This window comes from Etheostoma spectabile, unplaced genomic scaffold (genome assembly GCF_008692095.1).
Source record: "Etheostoma spectabile isolate EspeVRDwgs_2016 unplaced genomic scaffold, UIUC_Espe_1.0 scaffold00003076, whole genome shotgun sequence".
Taxonomy (NCBI): domain Eukaryota; kingdom Metazoa; phylum Chordata; class Actinopteri; order Perciformes; family Percidae; genus Etheostoma; species Etheostoma spectabile.
The window spans coordinates 1-26,771 of record NW_022602991.1 but is presented as its reverse complement, the minus strand read 5'-3'; the positions used below and the strand labels follow the sequence as shown (position 1 = coordinate 26,771).

The following is a 26,771-nucleotide window of genomic DNA, read 5'->3' as shown; positions in this document are numbered from 1 at the left end:
TACTGGTTACTATGTAAGGACTACAAACCCCACGTTCACCAGAAATCTACTGGTTACTATGTAAGGACTACAAACCCCACGTTCAGCAGAAATCTACTGGTTACTATGTAAGGACTACAAACCCCACGTTCACCAGAAATCTACTGGTTACTATGTAAGGACTGCAAACCCCACGTTCACCAGAAATCTACTGGTTACTATGTAAGGACTACAAACCCCACATTCACCAGAAATCTACTGGTTACTATGTAAGGACTACAAACCGAAGTTAAAAACAAACCTGAAGCTGAAGAAACCCTAAACGTTAACGGAACAGATCCGCAGACCGAAATGACTGACGGAGCAGGAGAGAGCGAGAGAGAGAGAGAGAGAGAGCGCATTTCTCCATGTTCTGTGTGTGTGTGATTGATCCGAGCGGGTTTGTAGGCGGGGGGGGGGGGGGGCGCTGTGATTATCACAGAACGCTGCGCGGCCAGTTGAGGAGTTTTATTCAATCCGAGCACGGATATTGACTCATATTACTCGGATAATACTTGTACTCGGCAAAAGTGCTTTATCCGTACCGGATACTCCAAAAGTGCTTGTTTTGCCACTGAGAGGCTCTGATTATTATTCTAAATTTTTGACAACTTTATGGAAAGGAAAAAAAACAACCCCCCCCCTCACACATTCACTTCCTTACTCACAACCATTCACCACAGACAACATTAACTGACAACAAAACTGGCCAATCAAACACCTTTCAAAATAAAGGACAATACGTATAAATATTGTTCCGTTTACACCACTGTTAATGTTTTAAATTATTTAAAAAAATGTATATTAACTCCCGACATTTAACATCTTGCAAAATTTTATTTAATGTAGAACTAAAGTGTTTGAAAACTCTGTTACAACTTTATGAATCTCATTGAAACTACATGATTTCAGTTTAATTGGATAACTAATTTTTTTGTTTCCTACATATGCTTTAGGTAGAAACTAACCAGTTTACATCGCTTAGATTTAGACCAGGGCTACCCAAGATTCAGAAGATTTTTTATTACTATTGCAACGGTTGTCTCAAGCAATTTTCATCTGCGTCATTTCACTTGTTAATGTTACAGTGTGTTAATAGTTTTGTATTCTAATTGACTGCAATAATTAACTTTTCATAAAATTGTAGTCATAGTATTGTTACCTGTCTAAACATTCCCCTGTATCCCCCTAAATATATATCTCTGTTCTATATTGTATGACAGTAACATCTATATTTTATATCTGCTGGTTACATCTTCACTGAAGTTACATCACACTTATATTGATTCAATTACTAAAATCCAATATGCCATTGTTTTATGGCTGCAGGATTACATTAAACATAAAATGTTTTGGCACGTTTCGCTGTAATTGAGCAGTACATATTTGTTTTCTTCTGAAACCCTGGATTCTGTAGTAGAATCTAAAATAATCTTTGAACAAAGTTTCTTAGCGCAGTGTCCGTTTATGATGTTGAACCCTTTAATGTGACCGGCGACTTTGAAGAGGGTAATGCAATGACTTGATTTTACTGCAGAATATAACTTGTTTGTAGATCATTTACAACTGACTAACCTCTGCATATAAGGCACTGAAAAGTTGACCCCACTGCTGCCACCTGGTCATCAGTCAGAGCCACCATGCTGACCCTGTTTGCCCGAGCGTATTGCCCCAGGTCCCGCAGCGCTTCCGTAATAGCTCCCACCACCTCCTCGACCCGTCCCACAGTTTGGTCATCACTGCCACTGTGGGGTACAAAAAAGTTATTTTACACAATTCAAGCAAGTCATGCTGAACAGCCACATTGATTATTTGCTGTTGTGTTTCATATCTATATTTTGGGGTTTTTCATGACCTAACCCAACTTTACATAAGGACTCCACCATAGATATTTAAACAACCCAACACATTTTTGTTTCACACTCATCCCTTTCCCGCAGAAATGGTTCTAAAACCAGCTCCTTAACAACAGTTGCAAAAAACGTGTTTTAAATTTGATCCAAAACCTTATCAAGCTCATCCTCCAAAGAACGCAACAAGCTTAATAAATAAGGTTATCAAAATTAAACATACCAGAATTTAAAACAGACAAACCCCCAATTTTTACGACCCCTTTCTCAGGCTGCAATAAACAAAGAGGATAATACAAAGATTAACAAAAAATAATTAAAATAAGTTAATTTGATAATGACTTATCAACTTAAAGTCATCTCAAATGCTGGATGGTTTTTGACTTAATTTATTGGTCTATGGAAATTTGCTTGTTTTGAAAAGGGCTCAATGACTTGAAATTCAAAATGTTAATGTACATGTGGAGACTGGAGTGTTTACTCTGCAGGTTATTTTGTGTTGAACGAAGTTAGTCTTGCATTCTGCAATAGGTGTAAATTTGGTGCTTCTTACCTTGTCCTCCTCCTCTTTTTCCTCATCAGCTCCTGGTAGGCACTGTCACAGAGGGCAACAATCTTGCGAGCATTCTACTTCCAGAACGACATTCCTAAAGAGAAGATGATGGGGATAATTCCAGTACGTTTTTTGATTTTAAACATTCCTTGGCGAGTTTGATGTGGTTCAGATGAAAGGCACAACTAACTCCCTACTGACCTTGCCGAATGAAAGAAGTAAGAAGTCTTGGTCAACAACACAGAGAGAGCCCAATGTTGGCAACCAGGAGTGCAAAAAGTTCTAAAAGAGTGCAACAATTATTAGCTTATATCAAAACATATTCCAAAGGTTACAAAATTAAAAGGGAAATACATTCAAGAAACAAGCTAATCAGACAATATTGAAAAAAAGAAGTGATATCCAAGATATGTAATGTCAATTAATAATTATTAACTACTATTAAGTAGGATTTTTTTTTTTTTTACAATAACATACCTGTTGTGCCAATGCCTTCAATGAGGCGGTTTCCTTGACCATCACAGAGGACAATCTCCTGCTCTGAGACCAGGTCATGTTTGACACATTTGCCTCACGCTCCATAAATGTCCCATACAGGGTGCTTCCGTCCAGCCGAAGGACTCCACTCTCCACCCTTCCGATTGAAATGCTCCTTTTGAAAGTAACAAACAGAGATTGATAGAGATACATTTGGAGAGTTGTTTTATCATTTAGCCTGTTACCATACAATGCTTTTATGTTTTCCCTCACGGCTTTGCAATAATGCTCTGAGGGTGTATTTGGTTTACGTTACTACAAACCTCGAAAAGCTTCTTGAGACAGGTGCAGGCGCTGGTCCTGAACGGACAGCAGAAGCCACCGGCCTGGTCCCGAATTGGAACGGACTAGGTTGTGCTGGGTGGGGGTGGGTTGGCAGTGGCACTGGTGCAGTAGGGCCTTCCTCTCCACAAACCTCATATCTCCCCGATATTTCAATCTCCCCAATGTACCCTGGTGAGCTGGGTAGCAGGACAACGCCAGTCTCTGATATTAAATAGATGCTGGACGGCATCAGCTGCAAACACAAATATGATAATGTAAGTTGGTTTTATTCCTCTCTCTCTCTCTCTGCCTCACTCACACAGGCAGAGTAAAAAGACTCTTCCAGATTTTATTCTCACTATATCAAAACCTATCTATACCATGTCTCTCATTATTTAAAATCCTTGTAAATAACAAACTGCTTTCAGCAGGAGAAACAGGGACCATGTCAATCCTTAAAAAAGGATTCTACTGTACATTTCAAGTAATGAAAATGACAAAGTAAAAATAATAACGGCGCCGTTTGGTGGGTGAAGATTAAGAATTATTTACCAGTGTTAAAATTATTGGGAATCACAGAATACAATTTCTACAGATAAGTTTGCAGCTGTGATCTATGTGTTGAATGGAAACGCGCGCAATTTTGCTCCTGTCTGCCAATTACACCCAATTTGGCGCTAACAGGCTCAGAAAACACTAAAACTAAAACTACTGATTTTGCTGCTAGGCCTACTTGGAAAAAAACTCACAGAGAAGGTGTGCTCAACATATCAGTGTCACTCAAATTACATCATCATAAGGCACTGCATACCATGCAATTTTACCTATAAAAACTATTTTAACAGGAGCTCATTGTAAACATAACCTTACTTTGTTGCCGTGTTTGGGCATTCCAGCCTCCTTAACTTAACGTTACCCTATTTATTTCTAGACTAAATTTAGGCTAAACCAATATTATGCCTAACCTTTATTGTGTAAAGCCAAAGTTTGTAAAACAACGTCTTTATATAAACAGGCACCTATATTCAATTTGCTGGACTGATGTTAAATACAATTAAACATTAATGTCAAAATGACCTCTTCTCGGATACACCTACACTTTTTTTGACATTTTCTTTCAACCTTAAATATTCTAGAAATATTTTCCAGGGTGATGTCCACTTCCTGGGTTTGTATGGTTCTGGCTCCACGCCAGAGGGTGGCTTTGTATCAGTCTTTATATGTATACGTTAATACAACTTAATACATATTTTCCCATTATTTTTATTTTTTACATAAAATACAAAACACATCACATTTACAGCATGTACAACAGAACATAAGAACTAAGGCATCAATACAAAAGCAGAAAAGGCCTTTCAAACAACACAACTATAACTTACTAATTGCAACAAATAATCATATACTTACATACACTAAAGACTAATGTAACCCACATATAAAATGGGCAATAAATAGAATAAATAAGTCCTATAAATATGTAATAAATATATATATACAAGTGATTATACAATACATGTGATAACTATATAAGTATAAATAAATGCTTTATATTGACATGATCGCTTGTAACATACACTGTAAAAAAAATCTGTAATTTTACGTACTTTTTCCTGTTAAATTTACAGTTTTTTTCTGTATTTTTTAAATACAGAAAAAAAACAATAAATTACAATAATAAACTGTGAATTTAAATGTCTAAAGTAAAATAACGGAAAAAAGCTGTAACTGTGAATAAACATAGCATTATCATTATTTTACAGAAAATTTATGTTTTTTCACATAAAATTACTTTAAAAATACATTCTAAATTCATTGTATTTTCACAAATATTATTTTTTTATTTATAAGATAAAACTGTTAAATTTAAGTTTAATACTGTAAAAACACTGCTAAAAGTTGATAGAATTAGTGGTAATTAACAGCAACAAAAAGTATTTTTTCTGTCATGTTACATAGAATACTTGTGAATTGACGAATACCTCGTAAAATTATGGAAAAATTCATTATTTTGAAAACAAATACCTTGGAAAATTGCTTTTTTAGTCAGAGTAAAAATGTCTATAAGCATTTTTAAACTGTCTATAAGCAGTATTAAACTGTAAAAATACAGTTTTTGTCATTTAAAACTGCCACAATCACTGTAATTACACACACAAAAAGAAAATGTATTGTTTTCACATAAGTTTGTAAAACCACTATCAGAATGTATCATATATTCACAAATATTTGAGTTATTATAAAGCTAAATCTAAGTATTAAGATTTGATACGGTAAAAACATTACTAAAAGTAGGTGCAATTAGTGACAATTGACAGTAAAAGATATTCGTTCAGTAATTTTATATAGATTTGCTTGTTAATTTACTTAAATTTCCACATTGACAATTTATATTACAGTGTAGTAGTATATACTATTAATTTATGTTAGAATAGAGCCCAGAAACCTCTTTTGATTTATACTATTTGTTAAAGGAGACCTTCATATCTATGATGTTACAATGCCAGATGTTCATGTTAAACATGGCCAAAGCGTCAAATAATGAGCTAAACATATTTAAAAGAAATCCCTGTGAGACAAAAAATCTGATCACCCAGTGTTCAGAATTGTTTTCAGCAGTTTTCTTTAGTCTTGGCTCTGTGTGACAACACACTGAGCCAGTTTCCTATATCTGGCTGCTGGCTGAGCACACAGGTCACACCCACAAAACACAGGAACAGCGCTGCCCCATCGGCCCAGTCCATCCAGAAAGCACAGGACGACAGAATTGAGTTGGAGCGCGTTCAGTGTGTCACACAGAAAGTGCTAGTACGGTTATGAAGAAAAGGTATACATGTTTTCTGGTTTTCATTCTGAAGTCCTCTGGCTGCTCTGCCTCAATGCTGTGATTTATAAAGTTTCCTGATGGACAGATAGCTTTACTTGTTGTAAATGCTAGCTGTTGCAAACAATAGCTTGCAGCAGCAGCTGTTATACGCTGCCTTTGAACCAGCCGTCCAAAGCATCTGTACTAATGTTAATGTTGGAGTTTACATCTAAAACTAGCTAGCGGAAGCTATTACACAGTGATCACAAGACTACAAAATAGGACTTGAAATGCAGCAGCATACAGCCCCTTTTTAAGTCAAACATTTCAGCTTAAACATTTCCACCCCCATATAAAAAAGTACAACTAAAATCCTTCATAAAACAAAAACATCTAATTTTATTTACATTATTGATAGCATTTTCAGATATTTACTTTCAAAACCAACTGGGTCAACATAAAGCTATGAATGTTGCCATTTTGCTTTGATAGGACTGTAAGTGAACTACCATGTACAATTATAAGATTTCCTCACTTTCTTGATTCAATTTTATATTATATGACTTTCTAAAGCTGTGTGCACTGGATTTACATAGAGTTGGTTACGTCCACAATTAAGTTGGTTTTCCAATTCAATGAAAATCAATGGGAAAAAGACAGGAATGTGATACAAACAAAACCCAAGCAGAAAATGTTAACATATCTTGTTAAATAGTTTGTACCATTCATAGCACACTGTACAATATATGAAACATTTAGGGCAGTCTTAATAAATCAATTTATATGCCAGTTTACAGCATGCAAGCCCAAAGTAAAATTTGTTTTACTCTTCTGACTTTATACTACAAAACCTCTGAATGACATTAAGTAACCACTAAGCTTTTTAAGGTAGCTAAATTAGAAAGCAAAATTAACGGCAAACCAAATCCTCAGTATATCTATCCAAGGTCTGTAACACATAAAAACCTAAAGGTTGAGTATAAATGACGTGTGGGGAGTTTGAAAAAGGTGATTCCTGAAGGCACTTGCTTCTCATTGACTACTGCCCGAAGAGCCACTTCCTCCTGGTACGTCTCCAACATCCTGAAAAGGGAATACATATTCAGTGTGTGTTCATATATTGTACGAAATATCATATTGATTTCAGAGAAGAGTGGGCAGACAGGTTCAAGATGGTAGAAAGGCAACATTAATTTAAGTAACCACTCATTACAACCAAGGTTAGGGCTGCTCGATTATGGCAAAAAATCTTAATCATAATTATTTTGGTCAATATTGAGATCACAATTATTTAAGACTATTACTTATCGACTTTGGAAACATCATCCATTTATTTATCCTTTTTTTTTAAAACTTGTATTTTTAACAGTGGATTTCCTTGGATATAATTCAAATGAAAAAGAAAGAATATTGCGAACCTGAGTGTGGCACAATAATCGTTTTACCTCAACTATTTTGTTTTCATAATTGTCGGAGGCCATCATTGAAATGGAATGTAACCGTAATCAAGGTATGCAGAATATCATCTCTGAACGCACAACCTTAAAAAGAGATGGGCTACAGCAGCCAAAGACCCCACCGAGTGCCACTCCTGTCAGCGTTTCAGTACCCACCCTAAACTAAGACCACACCAGGTGCCACTCCTGTTCACAGCTGTTCAAGATGAAGTTATAGAAGGGCTCTTACCAGCAACAATGTCTCTTACAAGAGAGGGCCTCATTTTTTCCCATGGCGCCTGGAACTTGTCCACCAACATGCTGCTGCCACATGGAATGGTTATTTGACAGGGCTGAAGACAGGTGGAAGACAGGGCTGAAGACAGGTGGAAGACAGGGCTGAAGACAGGTGGAAGACAGGGCTGAAGACAGGGCTTTCTCCCTCAGGTGAACAGGTGGCCGGCTGGGTCTTCTTAAGTCTGCATATAAACACAGAACAAAAAGTATAGCTAAACCTCAATAACGAGATATGAATTTGCTTTGTCATTATTAGATATTAATGCATATTAGATTAGTTATTAAGATATAATCAAAATATCTAAATAACAATGAGATAGCTAACGTGTAGCTTAAGCATTTCTGTCCATGTGTTTGTGGCACTGGTTACACACATATATGCTTGCTATTGCTTTTGAAGTGCTGCCACGGTCATAAAAGCACCATAGCTTTTGACATGTCCACAGTGAAATCAAATGTTTTGCAAGATGCATTATAAGAATTTTAACATGAAAAATAAACCAAGAAAATTATGCTTTGCAGAACTTACAAACCGTGTATGTCACTTTTGATAAGCTAATGTTAGCTTAACTTGGAAGGAGTTCGTTTTGCAACTTTTAACATTACCGTATACCGTTCTGTAAATCTTTGGCTGACGTTTCTTTAAAGAACCGAATATGTTGGTTAGTGAATAGAAATCATTTTGTTAATTAAAACACTTACGTGAAATGTGTTCTGTGCTGCTCCAATCCTTCAATGGCGCCCCACTCCTCCTTTACGTCGCAAAAAATGTCCTCGTTCTGAAAAATACTCTTCCTCCAGCAATGTTTCCTACTGGATTGCGGCTGTTTTACCGTCGTAAAATCTCTGAATATATTTTGTTAATGACATTGTTTAATTTGTTTTGTTCATTTGAAAAAGTCAAATGCAACGTTAACGCCACAGAAAGCCGCGCAGGAAGACCACAGAACTTACTACCTACTAAAAGCACCGCGCAGTCATACACATGCGCATTCGCACATTACTGTCACCAACCGGACCAGAGTGTGGGACGTGTTCCAACACTGTCATGCCGCGAATGCCGGGGGTGGGCTTCATTCCATTTCAAATGACTGCCTGTCTGCCGCAACCCGAACCCTAAAGCCACTGTTTCTGTTAAAATATATGCCATTTAATAAAGCACTTCACACACTATGTTACTATTCTCTTTTCAAGCAAATCAAAATAACTTATTAGATTGTGTTTAAACTGACAAAAGGCATAAGCACTGCAGTAAATATTGAATATTTTCACTAGTAGGCCTATTTGGTTATGACAAAATATTTCTGGCTACTTTGTTTTAGTATACTCCAACTAACTGTGCACAAACTCAGTAAAGAGTAAAGACATATGCCTTTGGTGTAAGAAACCTGGTTTCAAATCCCACTGCGATACATCCACCACTGCGCCCTGAACTTTCTCCAGAGATGTGAACTCTGACATATGTAACAATTGTAAGTCAATTTGGATAAAAGCGTCAGCTAAATAAGTAAAATGTAAAAATATTTATGTATAATTTTTCTGCACCTTTGAAGTGTTGTTTTCATCTGGCATTTCCTCAGAACTCTGACTTCACTTATGCTTATTATCACAAAGCTACTGTAGCTCTGATTGATACTTTCACCTGACAGAAACAAGTCTACAGGTCTTGATTTTCCAGATTATTTCCATATATATGCCTTTCCTGTGTTGCTACATAGCATGATTACTTTCATAAAAAACATAATCAACTCTTGAAAGGTAGTTCTGATGGGACAATATGACTTCATATGAAAGCAGCCCTGATAGTGTAGTGTCTGGACATTATGTGGTCATGGATGCATCAGTCCTTCACTGTTGTGGTGTTAAAAATGGGTCGTTAGTAAAGACAACTGTTAAACTACATTCACACTGCAGGCTTTAATTATTGCCCACATCAGATTTTTTGATTGATTGTCCTATTTTTAAATGTGCTGCATATTAGATTGTAGTGTAAAAGAAGATGCAAAGACATGCCATGTGACTTTTGTGGTCAGCTACATTACAGCACTCCAAGAAAGTGCAATATTCTACTTTTGTGATACCATTATCAACATATTTTGAACCTTTTAATGTGTTTCTGTGAAATAAATAGTAAATTAAAGCTGTCTGATAATTTCTTAAGTAAAAAGTACAGTAACTGGAGCATTTGCTCAGGTTTCACTTCAGCCCCCTGAGTTTGAGACCCCTGATCTAGACTGACATCAGTCGCATGAATACTGATTTGACTGTCAAGACTGAGGTAACATTTCAAAAAAAGCCTAGCTGTATCTCATTATGATTACATATGCAGCCCAAATTCAAACTAGAAAACATTCCATTTTATGTGACTTATTGTTATAAAATCTGGTCTAAGTCACAAAAAAAATCTGATTTGGGTCAGTCTGCGGTCAAATAAGTGGTTATTTCCAAATAACCACTCTTTGTGTCGTTCAGAATTTATAATTTCATATGTGTCTGTCTGCCTTTGTAAATTCCAATCTGGACAGTGAAATTGGGATATCTTGCACAAACAAAATTCTTATTAAAAAGTAAGACTGCTTTTTTTCAAATTCAACGACATGGAGAAGCTTTTCCATGTGAGGAATTGTAAATAGCTTCTTGGATTGCAGTATCTTAAAAATATATGAAACAGTGCAAAAGACTTGAAAGGGTTAAATCAGGAACCATCGTGTGGACAGAGTCGTTAACGGATCTGCCAGGTGCAGACAGCGGTCAACTTCAAAGACAACTTTCATCTCTTTAAAGTCAGGAGCGGGAGATTTTGGGACACGTGACTCTAAATGTGCGAACCTTCCAATAATTTTAAAGAACAACGGCAACGTCTGAGTGGGAGGGGTTACGTTAGAAAGCGCGGTGGATACAGCGGGAAGGAGACAGACAGAGAACGAGTCCGGAGCAAGAGAGGAGCCGCGGCTGTTTTACCGTTGGAAACAGTATGGAAGAAAGCGAATTTTAAGTGCAACGTGTGTGAAATTCAGGTTGGATAAGATGCCATTGACAGTCTGCACGTAAACAAGAACTACAAGGTACGTAAGCCCGAAATATAAACTGTATTAACGTTACTCATTCAAGCTTGGTAACTTTAGTTAGCATAAATGTTAGCTTGTTAATCATTTACCAACTTTAACTTTACTCCAGCTTGGCAAACGTGCTAACTTTGTAACCTGGGACCTGAACCTCGACGTGAACGTGGTTAACGGTGTCAAATAAATGAAGCAACGTTACAGTAAGTGTTGGCTCACTAGTATAATGTGGTTAGGTTGAGATAGTGTTACCTGTTTTACCTATTTAGCTAACGGTACTTAAACAAAATAGTTTACAATGCATTTTTTTTTTTTTTTTTGGCAGATTTCTAAATTAAAATTGCCTCATACTTTCTTTTCTGTCTCAACAGATTTGCTGACAAAGTGAGAGGTGAGTGTTTTGCTATGTTCAAATGTTCAAAGTTCACTTGTCAGGTGTCTGTGAAAACCCTAAAAGGTTACTACGTACAACATCAAGGGTTACACAGAAATGAGGCTCATTACCAGTATGCATGTTGAAAGTCTCACTTTAGAAATTATAATTCATTTAAATGCCATGTTTACAGTCATCATCGACAGACATCTTATGTGTCATAGTGTGAGACTTTGCAGGCACCATTTTAATGTGAACTTACTCATTGTAAGAGTTGATTGATTTAAAAGATCTTTTGTGTCACGTGAAATCTCATGCTTCAAAAAGAGAGGAGGTGCAATGCCCGTTCAAAAACTGTGACAAGACTTTTTCAGTGAAATGGTCTTAACGTCCCACCTATCCAGAAAGCACAAACACTCCACAGCTCTTCATGTCTCTGGTGCATACTGTCTTCCTTCAGCGCCTAGTGAGCCTCAGTTTTCTAAAGCTTGTACTTATACTTTTTGTTAACGAAAGGTTGATATAATGAACAAATCCTAGATTTTTGATTTTATTGCTTTTTGGAAAACATCCCATTGGAGTTTGCTATCTATTGCTAGTTTCTCCAACATTATCTACCCCATGTATATGGAATGATGATATTGTATTGTTTGGCCTTTGGTGATTCTACTCCTACCAGTTGCAATGTTTTTTCATGTGTTTCGTGTGCTTTTGTTAAATCTAATTTTACTTTACAAACTTATTGAATAATTACTGGATGTTATGGTCTTTGAGCACAGTCTCAAAAATACAGATCCCCTGTCTTTTGTATGTTTACAACAGGAAGTTCTCCTATGGCAGCAGATTACTTCATGCTTTCTGTGGACCAGACCATTGTGAAAGGCCACATCAATGCCTTCACTGATGCTCTTGTTTTGATGTTTGCCACGTGCTACTGCCTGAACATCTCTTACACAGCAGCCCAAGGAGCAACATTGGAGTTCTTGCAGAGGTAAGAAAGCGAAAGTCTATTTAAAATATCAAAACAGACATTGAATGACCAGAAAGTTAGTTATCTCTTTAAAATATGATGCAATTTAATAAAGAAGCCTTGCATAGGACAGGATTTCACAACTTTGCCTTGCTGTCACAGCCTTTGTCTTTTTCACTACATTTTCTCAACTGTAGAGTGTGTATTAATATACTTCTTAAATGAACTGACCTTCTCAACAAAATAAGTGAGATTAAGAGTTCTAATGCCATGTCAAGACATCTATGTATTGTATTGCAGAGATATTTACTGAATTTAGCATGCTAACAAGCCAACCCCGGCCCATTCTGTCGGGTTATTCTACTTTTGATCTTAAGAGACGATAGTCCGCTTATGCCTCCTCAAGTGTCAGCTGAGATGTGTGAAGTAACAACTGTGTGTTGGCCTCAGCAGCACAGTGAGCAGCTGGTCTGCAATAAGCCACTTTATCTTATGTTACTTTAAGATACAGTGGTCAGTATTGTGCCAATATGCCTCCTCGCTGTGTTGTGTGAAAAATATGGAAAGGGCGGGTTTAAAATAAAAAAGTGAGTGAAATGGTATACTCGATAATGTCTGCTCATTGATAAATCAATTGTTAAGATACTACTGTATATGATACACATCTCACACTGCTGGTGGCTCTTTTTTATTTTTTTTTGGTATGAATTTGACAGGTGAATTATCACATTGTACTGTTTTCTTTTTTACATAATACATCCAAATGTAGAATTTGGCACGTCGATATGTTTTAAATTTATTCCTGATTCATCCTCATGTCAAGATGACTGTGTGTATATATGTACAGTATATACAGTGTGTGTGTGTGTGTGTGTGTGGATAATACAGGAGTCCACATTTTATTACTGAAATTGTTTGATGCATTTCATTTGATAGATGCCTTTTCAAGATCAACCCAGACAAGGGATGGAAAGTGGAGAAGAATGCTACCAGAAAGCAGCTGGCGGTCAGTCCAAAGGTTCTTTCCCTGATAACAAAACTTGAACTATGAATGGAGGGAGTAAAAAGAAACTTTTCAGAAGGGAGACCATTGCAATCCAATGTCCCTAGTTGCACAGTTCATGTTGGTCTCATTCTCATATTCTTGAGTGTTCTTTAATTGTTGTCAAATAGTACCACTTTGACCCAGATGAATACTAGGTACACGTTGTAACCATCTTTCGAATATAGAATTGGTTCACAGTAATGTTACTACTTTTAAATTATAGGCTTCTTCAGTACCTTCAGTTTTTAAAGTACCAGACTGACTTTTACATTTTATTGCTTGCTTTGTGTTTTTATTTCACTGTGAACATTAGCTGAACCTACTGTAAACTGTTCTTGAACTGAAGCAGGCAATTTTTGGACTGCTAGCAGTATGTAGCCATGCAACGTTAAGCTTTGTAAGCAAGTATGTTGCTAGAGCATTAACTGTTTTCTATTCTTATCTGTTGGTCGACAGAATAAAATACACAATGAACAGTAGTAAGTGTGTCCTGGTTGTTTCTAAGAGCGGTTATTGTTAAGCTAAATCTCCTTTTTATAGATTGTCATTTAACTGCTTTGTTATAGCTCAATATTTTAGAAATTGTCCATTACATTTTCAGGTTGAATGTTTATAAATATACATTTAGTTATGAGTATTATAGCAGTGTTATGAAATTTGACAAAATTATCAGCAGGTTGTTGCTATAATCAATATTTCTTTGACAGTATTTGGACTTTTAAACAAAGGTAAATCCATTGCTGGGCATACGTTTTTAACGTTAAAGATGAATTAAATGTACATGATTTGCATGTAAAATTGCATTTAAAAACACCTTTTACTTGGTAGATTGCTGTAATTGTACTCACATTCTTGTTTAATAACAGTATTTGGTTCTCTTTTTAAAAGCAAATCCACTGTTTTTACGGCCAAGTATGCTTATTTTACATTGAAGATTAAATAAATATACATGAACTTTATGTAAAAATACATATAAAGACTCGTATTATACTTAATAGATTCTAAAATGAATGGTAAATTGCTGTAATTATACTTGTACATATTTGTTTAATAACTGTTTTTTGTGTTTTTTTAACGGTAAATTAATTGTATTTATGGCAGAGTATGCTTTTTTCACATTAAAAATCAATTATATACACAGGATTTATTTGTAAATTTACATGTAAAAACTTGTAATAAACTTGATACGATCTTAAATTAAGGGTAGGTTGTTGTAAATATAAAGCTTATTATCCGTTTTACAACAGTATTTTGACATTTTAAAAAAGTAAAATCAAATGTTTTGGGGGTGATATAACGCGTTATTACATTTAAGATGTGTCAAATAACATGATTTTTACATAAAATTATATTATAAAACTCAAATAATAGTGGCACTTTTCCGCAATTTTAAGACAGATTATTTGTATTATAGCAGTGTTTGACTGTATTTATAGGTAATTTAATTGTTTTAAAAGGGTAAATGTCCTTTTTTAAACATTAAAAAGCCCAATAATTACATACAAATAAATGTAAGATTAAAGATATTTTCTGTTATTTCATTATGGAAAATTACTGTAATTTTACGTGATTAGGTTTTACCGTTATTTTACGGTAATTTTTTGGCGCCCCAGCTGCCGGAATATTACCGTTTTTTCACAGTTTTTTTTTTTACAGTGTGTGGTATTCTTTTTCGCTGAAAAGGTTGATAACCTATTGCAATTTGTGGACAAATAAACTTTATTGCTGGTGAAAACAATAAAACAACTCTCCCTCTTGATCCGCTTCCTCTTGACGGGAAAAATCCACCAGATGACTTGCCATCCAAGCAGGGAGATCAGCACAGAGATTTGGGTACTATAAAGATGGATGTAGGTTGGCCATTGTTCATTTAGAGATAGCACCCGCATTGTTATGATGCAAACCTGCATGAAAAACAGCCACAATTCTTTTAAAGACTTGTGCATGTTACTTACATGAGACAACAGTGTCTGAAAGTGTTCAGAATTGCCAAAGTGTACAACTCATCCAGCTCATCCAGAACTTGGCCAATTTTGCTCAATTTGGCCTTAATTGTTTCTGGACATCTGTTCTTTTTAAACAGTTAAAAAGCAGGCCGGTTAGCTCAGATTGTTTGAGTGTGGTGCTAAAATGCTAAGCACCGCCAGACACTTTAAGGGGTACTAAAATCGCCAAACCCTACGCCCAAGAGCATCTGTATCCACCTTTTGTTTGCACAAATTTGCCATTAGCGCAAAACAAGTCTCAATCTCTATAGCTCTACTTTCCACGTCTTTTGTAGCAAGGCCAAAAACAAACAGTTGTAAGGTTGTCTGATCAGTAAGTGCAATATGAGTCACAGGTAACTGATGTGCCTAGCATTCAATCTATTTCCTTCAACAAAAGCTAACTGGCCACCTAATTAGTCTGCCTTTTTTTAAAATGTTACCTCGCTCCTGAATTTCAGATAAACCATGGCAGTTCAGATTTGGAAATATTACCTTTTCTTGCAACCATGTGGCCTAATGGACAAGGCGTCTGACTTCGGATCAGAAGATTGAGGGTTCAAGTCCCTTCGTGGTTAGAAACTCCTGTCTACCTCCAGAAACAGAATGGTAGCATTTTGGTTTGGACTCTATAGCTATGCTTTCCGTGTCTTTTTGCAAGCCGAAACATATGCAGTCCCTACAAACCATTCACAACCAGGAACCCATCCAGAACTGGCCCAATTTTGCTTGATTTCGCCTGGTTTGTTTCGGAAATCTTTCTTTTTCAAACACTTAAAAAGCAGGCTGGTTAGCTCAGATGGTTTGAGTGTGGTGCTAATAATGCTAAGCACCTGCAGACACTTTAGGGGTAATAAAATCACCAAACCCTACACCCAAGATCATCTGATTCCACCTTTTGTATGCACAAACAGGCCATTTACGCAAGTGAAGAAGTTCTTGTATCTCAAAGGCATATGAGGTTGCATACAGATGGAGAGAAGGAGGAGGAGAGAGGTACCTAGTGCATCATGGGAAGTCACCCGGCAGTCTAGGCCTATAGCAGCACAACTAAGGGATGGTTCAGGACTCACCCAAGCCAGCCCTACCTATAGGATTTATCAAAGAGGAAAGTCTTAAGCCTACTCTTACATGTGGAGATGGTGTCTGCCTCCTGAACCCAAACTGGAACCTGGTTCCACAGGAGAGGAACGCTCTGGCTCCCATTCTACTTTTGGAAAACCTGTTCTTGACTTGCCTTTTCCCACATCCTCTGAATGCTTAGCTAACTAAATGACTTAAGTTGGCCAATAATTGTTGCTTTTTCATCTGCGTTGTGATTGTTGTGTGCCTTCAATATCATATCATATCAATAGTATGTGGATATTATGAAAGAAACTGTCAAGCAAACACTTGCAACACTTTTAAAGGTTCCATGGTGTAATGGTTAGCAATCTGGGCTCTGAATCCAGCAATCTGAGTGCAAATCTCGGTGGAATGTGTTTTAAGTCACAGTATAGGTGAAAAAAATCAACCTTTCAACTTTCCACATTTAGTTTAAAGTGAGCTTACAGGTTTAATGTCCTTGGCCATTTAGACTGTAAACAGTACGTTGGTGGGGGCATGTTGAGGAGTCACCTGGTTGTTAATGTAACTTGAAGGAGTTCCAAATTTGACAGTATTGACTGGAAGTGATAGGCTTTGAGTTACATGGGGGGATACACACTTTGCATTCAGTCTCACAATCACCATAAAAATTAGGTATCACTGAAATTTGAACTTGTGTTGCTGCAGTCAGAGTATACAGTGCTCATCCTGAATGGACCAGTCTAGTTCATCAGAACTGCTTGTTGAATGGTCTATTAGCTTTGGAACCCCCCTTCCCCACAGCTTTCAATTGTCTTTTTCACCTGTGCTGTGGCTTAAAAAGAGGTTTAACTAAGAATTGAAGTTAGATCACTGGATTCCCAGCCATCGCAGTAGCTTTCTTTGAGTCATGTTACTTTTTAACTTTGAATTATACAATACCAGTGCAAGCATTTTGCCATGGTTTGATTTGACCACCAGGTTTTGAAGCAATATACAACATTAACATTACATATTCCACCCAGGTTTCTTCTCTTATTCAGTGATCTCACAAAAAAGTCAAAAAACATCTGAAATCTTCAGGGGCTGTAGCTCAGTGATAGAGCCCATTTTGAGTCTCAATGCCCAGATGTGTTACAAGATTTTCAGTGAACGCTGCGTTGTCAAGCGATGGTGGTATGGTGGAGAGCATAGCTACCTTCCAAGCAGTTGACCTGGTTTTTCCCAGCCATCGCAGTAGTTTTTATTGTGTGGTTACTTGCTTTATTTGTCAAGATTAGCCCAAAAGGTTACTCGCCCAACCAGATTTGATGAAATATTAGATATTTGTTATGGCACAAATAAGGGAGCATATCAATGTTACAAGCTGCCTCCACGAGGATCCACAGACACAGGCAGTGCACTACGATTTGTGCTTTGCTCGTGTCTGGTAACTACTACTAACCAATTTATCAACAGAGCAGAAAGCAGCAGAAAAGCAACAGGTGTGTTACTTTTCAACTAGGATTTATACCTTTAGCAGTGCAAGCATTTTGCCCAGGTTTGATTTCCAGCCACCACAGTTGCATTTACAGGTTTTGAAGCCATATACAACCTTAACATTACATGTTTTACCCAGGTTTCTTCTTCTATTTCGTAATATTTCAATTTCTTTGCGGTGAGTCATCCCAAAAGGATTAATAAAGATAGGTCTAAGTTTATTTCGGAAAAAAAGTTTAAAAAAAGTAAAAATCTTCAGTGGATGTAGCTCAGTGGTAGAGCTCATGCTTTACATGTATGAGGACCTGTCATCTCCAGCAGGTATTATGGTAGAGTCTTTAAAAGAGCTGCAACAGATATTACCTCCTGTGGTAATCTGACTGGTAGGGTTATAGAACGTAGTGGTAGACTAAGACCTCCTGTCACACAAACTAAGCGGTATGCTCTCTCTTTTACACCTCAGACTATCAGACAGCACAACAAACACTTTAAATGTACCTGTTTTACAGTTTCTATTTTATTGTATTTATGTACTTGTACTGTTGTGTAGCATATTATTGTATTATGCAATGAGCATTGCAGAGATTTCACTTCAGACACAGATGCATTGTTAAACATCAACAAACAGGAAATAGACTTACTTTGAAACAAAGCACAGTAATTAGCAGAGGATGGTTTCGATCCATCGACCTCTGGGTTATGGGCCCAGCACGCTTCCGCTACGCCACTCTGCTCTGTTTATGAGACCTTCAGGTCAGGAATCTGTGGCAACAAGGTTCCAACAGCTTACGGGTTGTAAAGTTAAACATTTGGTAGACCTTGCAACTCTTTTATGTGAGCTTCCTGATTACTCACACAGTGATTATTAGGGGTGATCGAGTATCCGGCTGAAACGAGTATCCGGTACGGATAAAGCCTTTTGCCGAGTACAAGTATTATCCGAGTAATATGAGTCAATATCCGTGCTCGGATTGAATCAACTCCTCAACTGGCCGCGCTGCGTTCTGTGATAGTCACAGCGCACCCCCCCCCCCCCCCCCCCCCGGCTACAAACCCGCTCGGATCAATCACACACACACAGAACATGGAGAAATGCGCTCTCTCTCTCTCTTTCTCTCTCTCTCGCTCTCTCGCTCTCTCGCTCGCTCGCTCGCCGCTCGCGCTCCTTCAGTCAATTCGGTCTGCGGATCTGTTCCGTTAACGTTTAGGGTTTCTTCAGCTTTAGGTTTGTTTTTAACTTCGGTTTTAGTACTTACAGACTTAGTAACCAGTAGATTTCTGGTGAACGTGGGGTTTGTAGTCCTTACATAGTAACCAGTAGATTTCTGGTGAATGTGGGGTTTGTAGTCCTTACATAGTAACCAGTAATTTCTGGTGAACGTGGGGTTTGTAGTCCTTACATAGTAACCAGTAGATTTCTGGTGAACGTGGGTTTCAGACATGCTGCTTGTTTTAAATGCGACTCCAGTTGCGTCTCTGCCATCGGAGATTTTTTTTTTTTTACTGTCAGCTGCCCCCCCTCCCGCCCCCTCTCTCTCTGGTCTCTCTTCTTACTCACACACACACACACACCACCACACACACAACACATACACACACACACACACCTTGTGTGGAAATAAAATAAATAAAAAAAATAAAAAAGAACCAAAAACAAAAAAAATCAAACTGAACATACAAAAATAACAAGTTAAAAAAGAAAGTTATATGAGTATGAAAACTCTTTTTTCATTACATTTTACTTCATAATTGCAACCGCATGTGTTGTATTATTGTTGCAAAATGTTCTGTATATAGTTTGTTTGTTACCATGAGAACACCTTTGATCTGAAGCTTGATTTTGATTTAGTTTTCAAATCAGCAATAAATATAACAATTTTGATCAACTCATATCAATTGCATGCTTAAATAACATACTGGTTAAAGACCCGCACATTTCAAGAGAACCTGACCCACTTCCGGGTTAAATCTGACCACTTCCGGTTTAGGCCCCGCCCAGTCCGAGTACAGATCCGGATACAGATAATTCATGTGGTAAACAGATACAGATACAGATACAGATAATGCTGTATCGCTCATCCCTAGTGATTATTCACATTTGACACTTGAGATTGGTTGGTGTTTTAAAAGAAGGGCATTGTGAGTACAGATATAAACATCAGTAAGGAGTTCTACCAAGTGCCTCTTATCATTTTAGTTTGGACACCCAGTGAGGCTTACCGCGATGGTTTGGACTGGGACCACTAGGGTTTTCTGCTGCTCTCGAACAGACGGCTGTACTCACTCTGGTTTCTCTTCATAACGCACAAGTCTTTCCCCTTTTACTAAAGACTTCCTTGGAGGGGAACGCCGATGAGTTGAAACTATTTTTGGTGGGCTTTGCTTTTGGCCGAGCCTTTTGTACTTGTGAAAAACAAATATGCTGTCCTTAACTAGACTCAGATTCTTAACAGCAGCTAAATAATAGAAGCAAGATCCTTGCCAATTTTCATGGGCCGTGGACAGCGACTGAGACGACCGGACTCCCCTGACTGAAAAATGGCTAGAATCTCTTTTATGGGTGGGATACTTGTCAATTGATCTACGAGTTTATGTGAATGTTTTTTTCTCCCTCCAGGGGGACCCTGTATTGACTCCGTTCGATAGCTTAGTTGTTAGAGTGTAGGACTGTAGAGGCATAAAGTTGAAATCCTTCGGTTGCTGGTTCAAATCTGGCTCGAAGGAGCACTCTTTTCCAGAGTTCCCTGCGGGATCTATAAAGACTTTCTGATTCTGATGTAGAGATGGACAGACAACCAAAACCATAATACTTCTTGCCGAGACATAACAAGGAACAAAAAGAAGAAGTGTGGGAGGTAGAGTTAAAGATTTTTTTTCAGGACACCCACATTTTGTCGCTCAAAATGGCAGGCATTCTATGCATCCAGGGCCAAATGTTTTACCATTTCATCCACTACGGGCCCCTAAGGAAACGTGTGACTGTGAACTCTTGTTACCCATAGCAACGACAAGTAACAACGAGTGGAAGTACTTCTCTCTTTTCGTCTAATCGCCATTATACGGCCCAGTTTAATCTCTGCAAACAGCTACGATGACTGTTTATCTGTGTGGATTTTAAAATCTATCTGTCAACCCCGTCTTGCCCGTATTGGATGGAATGATGTCAATTTGCGCTTTTTATCTGTTATACATAACAGCCTGGATGCAACAAAGAACCCTTTTCTCCTGTTTTGTACACAACCCAAAGTTTTACAAAACAAAGATAACTTTCACCGAATCCCTCAGTTAAATCACAGTCAGTCAACTTTATATGTGTGGACAATAAAGAGGCTCACAAAACACTGTACTTGCAATTGCGTTTCTCGTGCACATTCATGTCCTCTTGAATACAAAGAACTGCTATGTTCTTTATTCCCAATATCATGTCTTAGATGTTAGTTCCAAATGAAAACAATTTTTGTCAGAAGTGGGATTTGAACCCAAAATGAAGACCATTGTTCAGAAAGCTTAATGAAGCTTCATTTGACCATAACTATTAACCACCTGAACCTGGTAAAAGGTATGAGGTACTCCTGCAATTTTGTATCAAATGTTTCCTGTTGTCAAATGAGATCGGAAAGCTGAATCGGGCCGTGGAGCCATGAAAGCATCCCATGACAATCTACTAGACTTATGTGGCTTTTAAGTGGCTCGTTGGTCTAGGGGTATGATTCTCGCTTCGGGTGTGAGAGGTCCCGGGTTCAACTCCCGACGAGCCCTGATGGCAGGAGCTGTTAAAACCCTAATCTGTAATTTTAAATCCAGTTTATCCAGTTAATTTAACACAGAATAGGAGCAGGCAATGTGTTGGCAATTTTTCATATCTGCTTCGACTGCACGCAATAGAAAAACTGGGTAAAATGTGAGGAACAAACGAGCAGGACAGAACTCTCTTGTTCGGTGGTCTAGGTTTATGATTCTCCCTTAGGGTGCGATAGGGTCTGGATGAGACTATTGCATAGAGGTGGAGTTATGGATTGAAATAATTGGTTTATTTATTGAGTGTGATGGATGAGAAAGTGTCACCTATTTGGCAAATCATCACAATATTACTATTACTTTTTACTGGCAAATCAAGTCTGTGTTTTGGTATAATATTCTGTATCAAATGTTTCCTGTTGGCAAATGATATTGGGAAACTGACTCAAGCTGCATTTCTTTTTACGAATATGAATGTTAACCTGCAGTTCTGGAATGTTAAGTTGCAGTTCTGGAACAATAGGTTGAAGTTGTAGAATTTCAAGTGTTGCGGTCCTAAACTGTTAATTACAGTTCTAAAATGGTACATTGTAGTTCTAGAATGTTAAGCTGCAGTTCTAGAACAATAGGTTGAAGTTTTAGAATTTGAACATGCATTGTCACCAGACTTTAGTTTGATCTGAGGAACAGGAGTTCAGCACAGGCCATGATTGTAGAATGCACGCACATTTTAGTCTGGTAAATTACAGGGATTTTTACACTGGGATGGAACTGCTATTCTTGCGATTGACAGACCCAATACAGCCACATTATACAGTGCAGAACTCAGGCATTCTACTCTCTAAAACATCACAGCCCAACGTGGGGCTCAAACCCACGAACCTGAGATTAAGAGTCTCATGCTCTACCGACTGAGATAGCCAGGCACTTCTTAACCCTTTTGTTGTCCTTCGGGTCCTGGGGACCCGTGCAGTTTTACCCATAGTGTTGTCCTTCGAGTCCCCGGGACCGTGGCGTTGTACTTTGGGTTCCAGGGAGCCGTAGCATTGTCCTTTGGGTCCCGGGGACCCAAAGGACCACGTCAAGGGTCCTTTGGGTCCCGGGGACCCTTGACATTGTCCTTCGGGTCCATAGACCCGTGGCATTGGCCTTGCGGGTCCCAAGGACCTGTGGCATTGTCCTTCGGGTCCGGGGACCCTTTACGTTGTCCTTCGGGTCCATAGGACCCTTGCCATTGTCCCTCGGGTCCATAGGACCCTTTACATTGTCCTTCGGGTCCATAGGACCCTTGACGTGTCCTTTGGGTCCCGGGACCCTTGACGTTGTCCTTCGGGTCCATAGGACCTGTGGCATTGGCCTTGCGGGTCCCAAGGACCCGTGGCATTGTCCTTCGGGTCCAGGGGACCCATGACGTTGTCCTTCGGGTTCCGGGACCCTTGGCATTGGCCTTATGGGTCCTTGGGACCCGTGGCATTGTCCTTCGGGTCACGGGCACCTTGACGTTGTCCTTTGGGTTCCAGGGACCCGTGGCATTGGCCTTATGGGTTCTTGGGACCCGTGGCATTGTCCTTCGGGTCCCTGGGACCCGTGGCATTGTCCTTCGGGTCCCGAGGACCCTTGACGGTCTTTCGGGTTCCAGGGACCCGTGGCATTGACCTTATGGGTCTTGGGACCCGTGGCATGTCCTTCGGGTCCCGGGGACCCTTGACGTTGTCCTTTGGTCCTAGGGACCCGTGGCATTGTTCTTTCGGGTCACATGGACCCGTGGCGTTGTCCTTTTGGGTCACGGGGACACGTGTTGTTGTCCTTCGGTCCCTAGGACCCGCGACATGTCCTTCGGGTCCCAGGGACTCGTGGAATTGTCCTTCAGGTCACAGGGACCTTGGCATTGGTGGTACACTCAATCGGACGTATTAGTTCTGCTACCCTCCCATCGTCCGCTTTTGAGTCCCGGGATTCTGGCCAGTGGCTTGTAGTTGTAGTAAAAACAGGAAAGGCAAAGGCGAGTGTGGAAAGGGAGGTTAAAAAATAAAACTAAGGCTTGACATCAGTCTACTCATTATTTTTATTACACACACACACACACAATATACACTTTAGACACATTTGTCTTCTTGTTGTCGTCATTTTTTTTTCAGTCATCTTGTTTTGGACCTGTGCACTTGTTGCACGTGGCTCGGCACAGCCGGGGGAGCAGCGGCAGCAAGGCCCGTCGTTTGACTCTGGAGTTGAAGCTGCATCGGATTCTCGTGAGCGGCGTTGCCGCTAGCAATGTCTCCGCTGAAGTCAAGGTACAAAAGGAGGAAAACCCACAAGAGGCCTGCGACAAACACGACGACGACAACCACCACCGTGACTGTGATGGCGGTGGGTGTGCGTCACAAGAGGACCAACACATACACGACCACAGCGGCAAAAAAGACTACTGCTACTACGACGACGACAACAAAGATGATGACAGGCCAATGGACGTGAAGTTCAAGACAAAGAAGGAGAACAAGTGAATGAAGAAGAAGAAGTAGAGGAAGAAGAAGACAAAGACAAAAAAGTATAAGTAGGAGAAGACGACGAAGAAGAAGAAGAAGAAGAAGAAGAAGAAGAAGATGGTAGTGAAACGAGGGGCAAGAGGAGGATGAGGAAACATTTGTGTCAAAAGATGGCAAAGTCAAATGGTCCTCGAAAACGTGTCATCCCAGTGTCCCTAGACTCATTGCCATGCCACCGAAAAAAGACAACCCGACCAAGAAGAGGACACAACAGACGCTGCTGTTTGTGGCTGCCACAAATCTCGAGGGTCAAGGAGATGCGCCACAGCCGGAAAGTGGAAAGAGATGGACGTCACGGACCTGCGAGCCTACCTCGGGCTGCTGCCTCTCGCGGGCGTGTACCGGTCCCGCAACGAGGCTTGGAGAGCCTGTGGCACGAGAGCGGCAGGGCCATTTTCCGTGCCACGATGCCAATCAAGCAGTTCCACGCGTACTCTAGACTGTTGCGATTCGACGACCGTGAGTCAAGAGCTGTCCGCCAAGCTTGGACAACTGGCGGCCGTACGAGAGGTGTGTGACGGTGGACGAGCAGCTGGTGCCCTTTAGAGGTGTTGTATTGTTGCTTTGTTGTGTTTCGGGGTTTTTTTGTACCATTGCCGTACAATTGTCTTAGTGTGGTGTGTGTGTGTGTGTGTGTGTGTAAATTTTTTCTTCCATCTCTTTCCATCATGTTCATCTTCTTGTTTGGACACGCCACTTTCACACACCCGAGAGGAATCTGGTCGCCCGCGTGGTGCTGGACGTGACCTAGGGCCTGAGGGGCCTGCGTAACGTGACGTGCGACAACTTTTTCACCTCCTACGTGCTGGTCCAGCGGTCCTGCTGGTCCAGCGGTCTGCGTGAGCGGCTGCTCGTTGAGCGGCGCCTCACCGCGGTGGGCACGATGGGCAAAAACAAGCCTGAGCTGCGGGGGCGTTGCTCGCACAAAGGGCCGTGCGGTCTTCTCGTCCAAGTTTGCCTTCACGCCCGTCCCCACTCTGGTGTCCTACGTGCCCAAGAGGCACAGGAACGTGGGCTGCTGAGCACGCTGCACACGGGGGATGCGCGCGTTGGCGCGCGGCAGGCAAGCCAAACCTGACATCATCCTCCACTACAACCACACCAAGGGATGCGTGGACAACCTGGACAGCTCGTGGACACATACAGCTGTCGCAGAAGATGGGTGCGCTGGACCCTCGCCGTGTTCCACAACATCCTCGACGTGTCCGCCTACAACGCCTTTGTGCTGTGGCGAGAGCTCAGGCCCGAGTGGATGCGCGGCAAGCTCAACGAGAGGAGGGTGTTCCTCGAGCAGTTGGGAAGGGCGTTTGTGAATCCGCTCATCGAGAGACGGCGGCGTCTGCCTCGCACGGAGGCGTCCGCCGCACTTGTCAAAGCGTCATCAAACGAGGAGGTCCTGTGGTGGTGGCGGCTGTAGTGGCGGCAGCGGCGGCGGCACAGTCACAAGGGGCCTAGAGGAGGACGGGGATTCTGAACCGACACACCGAGGGTGCAAAGCAAAAGGAAGCAGTGTCAGCTCTGTCCAGAGGGAAAGGACTGCAAATCACACATTGTGTGTGCGGTGGCTGCAAGAGATACATCTGCGGGAGCTTACGCGGGCCTACTACTGTGCAGACTGTGTTTGTCCTTAGCCTCTTGGCCCGCGTGGACAAAGCCCCGACAAACCTTGAACCTTTTGGATAAACACACACACACACACACACCCCTGGTCCCAGGTACCCGCATGGCGAGGCTTAGGCATCAAGGGTAGGAGAAAGATGACATCGAAGGATGAGGGCGCCACGGCATTGGTGGAACTTACGTATATGGCATGATAAATAGACGGGGTCTCCGAGACCGAAGGAGGGCCACGATGGCATTTGACATGGAATGAAGCGGAGTCTGGGGAGCCCGAAGCGGAACAGCAGGCTGGTACAAAAGGTCCCAGAAGCTAAACATGTCCCTGTGACACAAAGGCCAATACAAGGGTTAAATGACACAACAATGTCTGAAAGTGTTCAGGCATGCCAAAGTGTACAACTCATCATGGCAGCAAGCAGAATGTGCAACTCTACGCCTGAACAGGGACTTGAACCTGGACCCTCAGATACAAGTCTGATGCTCTACCGATGAGCTACCAGGCTTCTAAACTGAGTGCCTATGGAAAAAAAATCTCCTGAACTACAGATTGAAGTGCAATTAAGTGAAGACCATTAAGCTGTTGCCATGATCACGGTCTTCTGGACAGCAGGAGGGTAGACCATAATTTACACAATGCCTGAGAACACCAATTGTTATTGCACAAACTGGTGAAAATTGGCTAAATTGGCCAAAAAACGGTTAAAAAGCTCAAAGTCACAACTCATCAGGGCCACTAGACAGACTGTGAAAATCCAGCAAACCTGCATGACAGATGACAATAGCGAGAAACTTCACATATATCTCACGTCAAGCTGTTGCCTTACCAGGGACTTGAGCTGTGGTATTCTTTTCGCTCAAAACGTTGATAACCTATGCAATTTTATGACTACAGACAAATAAACTTTGGTACATAATAAAACAACTCTCCCCTCTGGTTCCGCTTCTATTCTCTTAGTGTCCATGCGGAAGCACAATAAGTAAATCAAGCAAAAGCCCTCGTGAGAGGAACATCCACCAGATGACTTGCCATCCAAACAGGGAGATGAGTACAGAGATTTGGATGCTAGCCAGATGGAGTAGGTTGCCCATTGTTCATTTAGACGTACCACCAACATTGAAAACAGAGG

The 26,771-nt window shown here is 40.2% G+C and overlaps 2 long non-coding RNA genes and 3 other non-coding genes across 5 annotated transcripts; 4 read left to right on the top strand and 1 right to left on the bottom strand.

Moving 5' to 3' along the window:
* Positions 1-5,585: 5,585 nt before the first annotated feature.
* Positions 5,586-8,784, bottom strand: LOC116676342 (uncharacterized). The gene is made up of 3 exons (XR_004328648.1): positions 8,464-8,784; positions 7,715-7,943; positions 5,586-7,111 (listed from the first exon to the last, which is right to left on the bottom strand). It is a non-coding gene; the product is annotated as an uncharacterized LOC116676342 (long non-coding RNA).
* Positions 8,785-10,629: 1,845 nt separating this feature from the next.
* On the top strand, positions 10,630-13,690 carry LOC116676343 (uncharacterized). Its single transcript, XR_004328649.1, has 5 exons — positions 10,630-10,826; positions 10,939-11,026; positions 11,195-11,214; positions 12,019-12,187; positions 13,103-13,690. It is a non-coding gene; the product is annotated as an uncharacterized LOC116676343 (long non-coding RNA).
* A 2,011-nt stretch (positions 13,691-15,701) lies between these two features.
* On the top strand, positions 15,702-15,774 carry trnar-ucg (transfer RNA arginine (anticodon UCG)). Its single transcript has one exon. It is a non-coding gene; the product is annotated as a tRNA-Arg (tRNA).
* Positions 15,775-20,020: 4,246 nt separating this feature from the next.
* Positions 20,021-20,136, top strand: LOC116676346 (U5 spliceosomal RNA). The gene has a single exon (XR_004328652.1). It is a non-coding gene; the product is annotated as a U5 spliceosomal RNA (small nuclear RNA).
* A 1,291-nt stretch (positions 20,137-21,427) lies between these two features.
* Positions 21,428-21,498, top strand: trnap-cgg (transfer RNA proline (anticodon CGG)). Its single transcript has one exon. It is a non-coding gene; the product is annotated as a tRNA-Pro (tRNA).
* Positions 21,499-26,771: the final 5,273 nt, after the last annotated feature.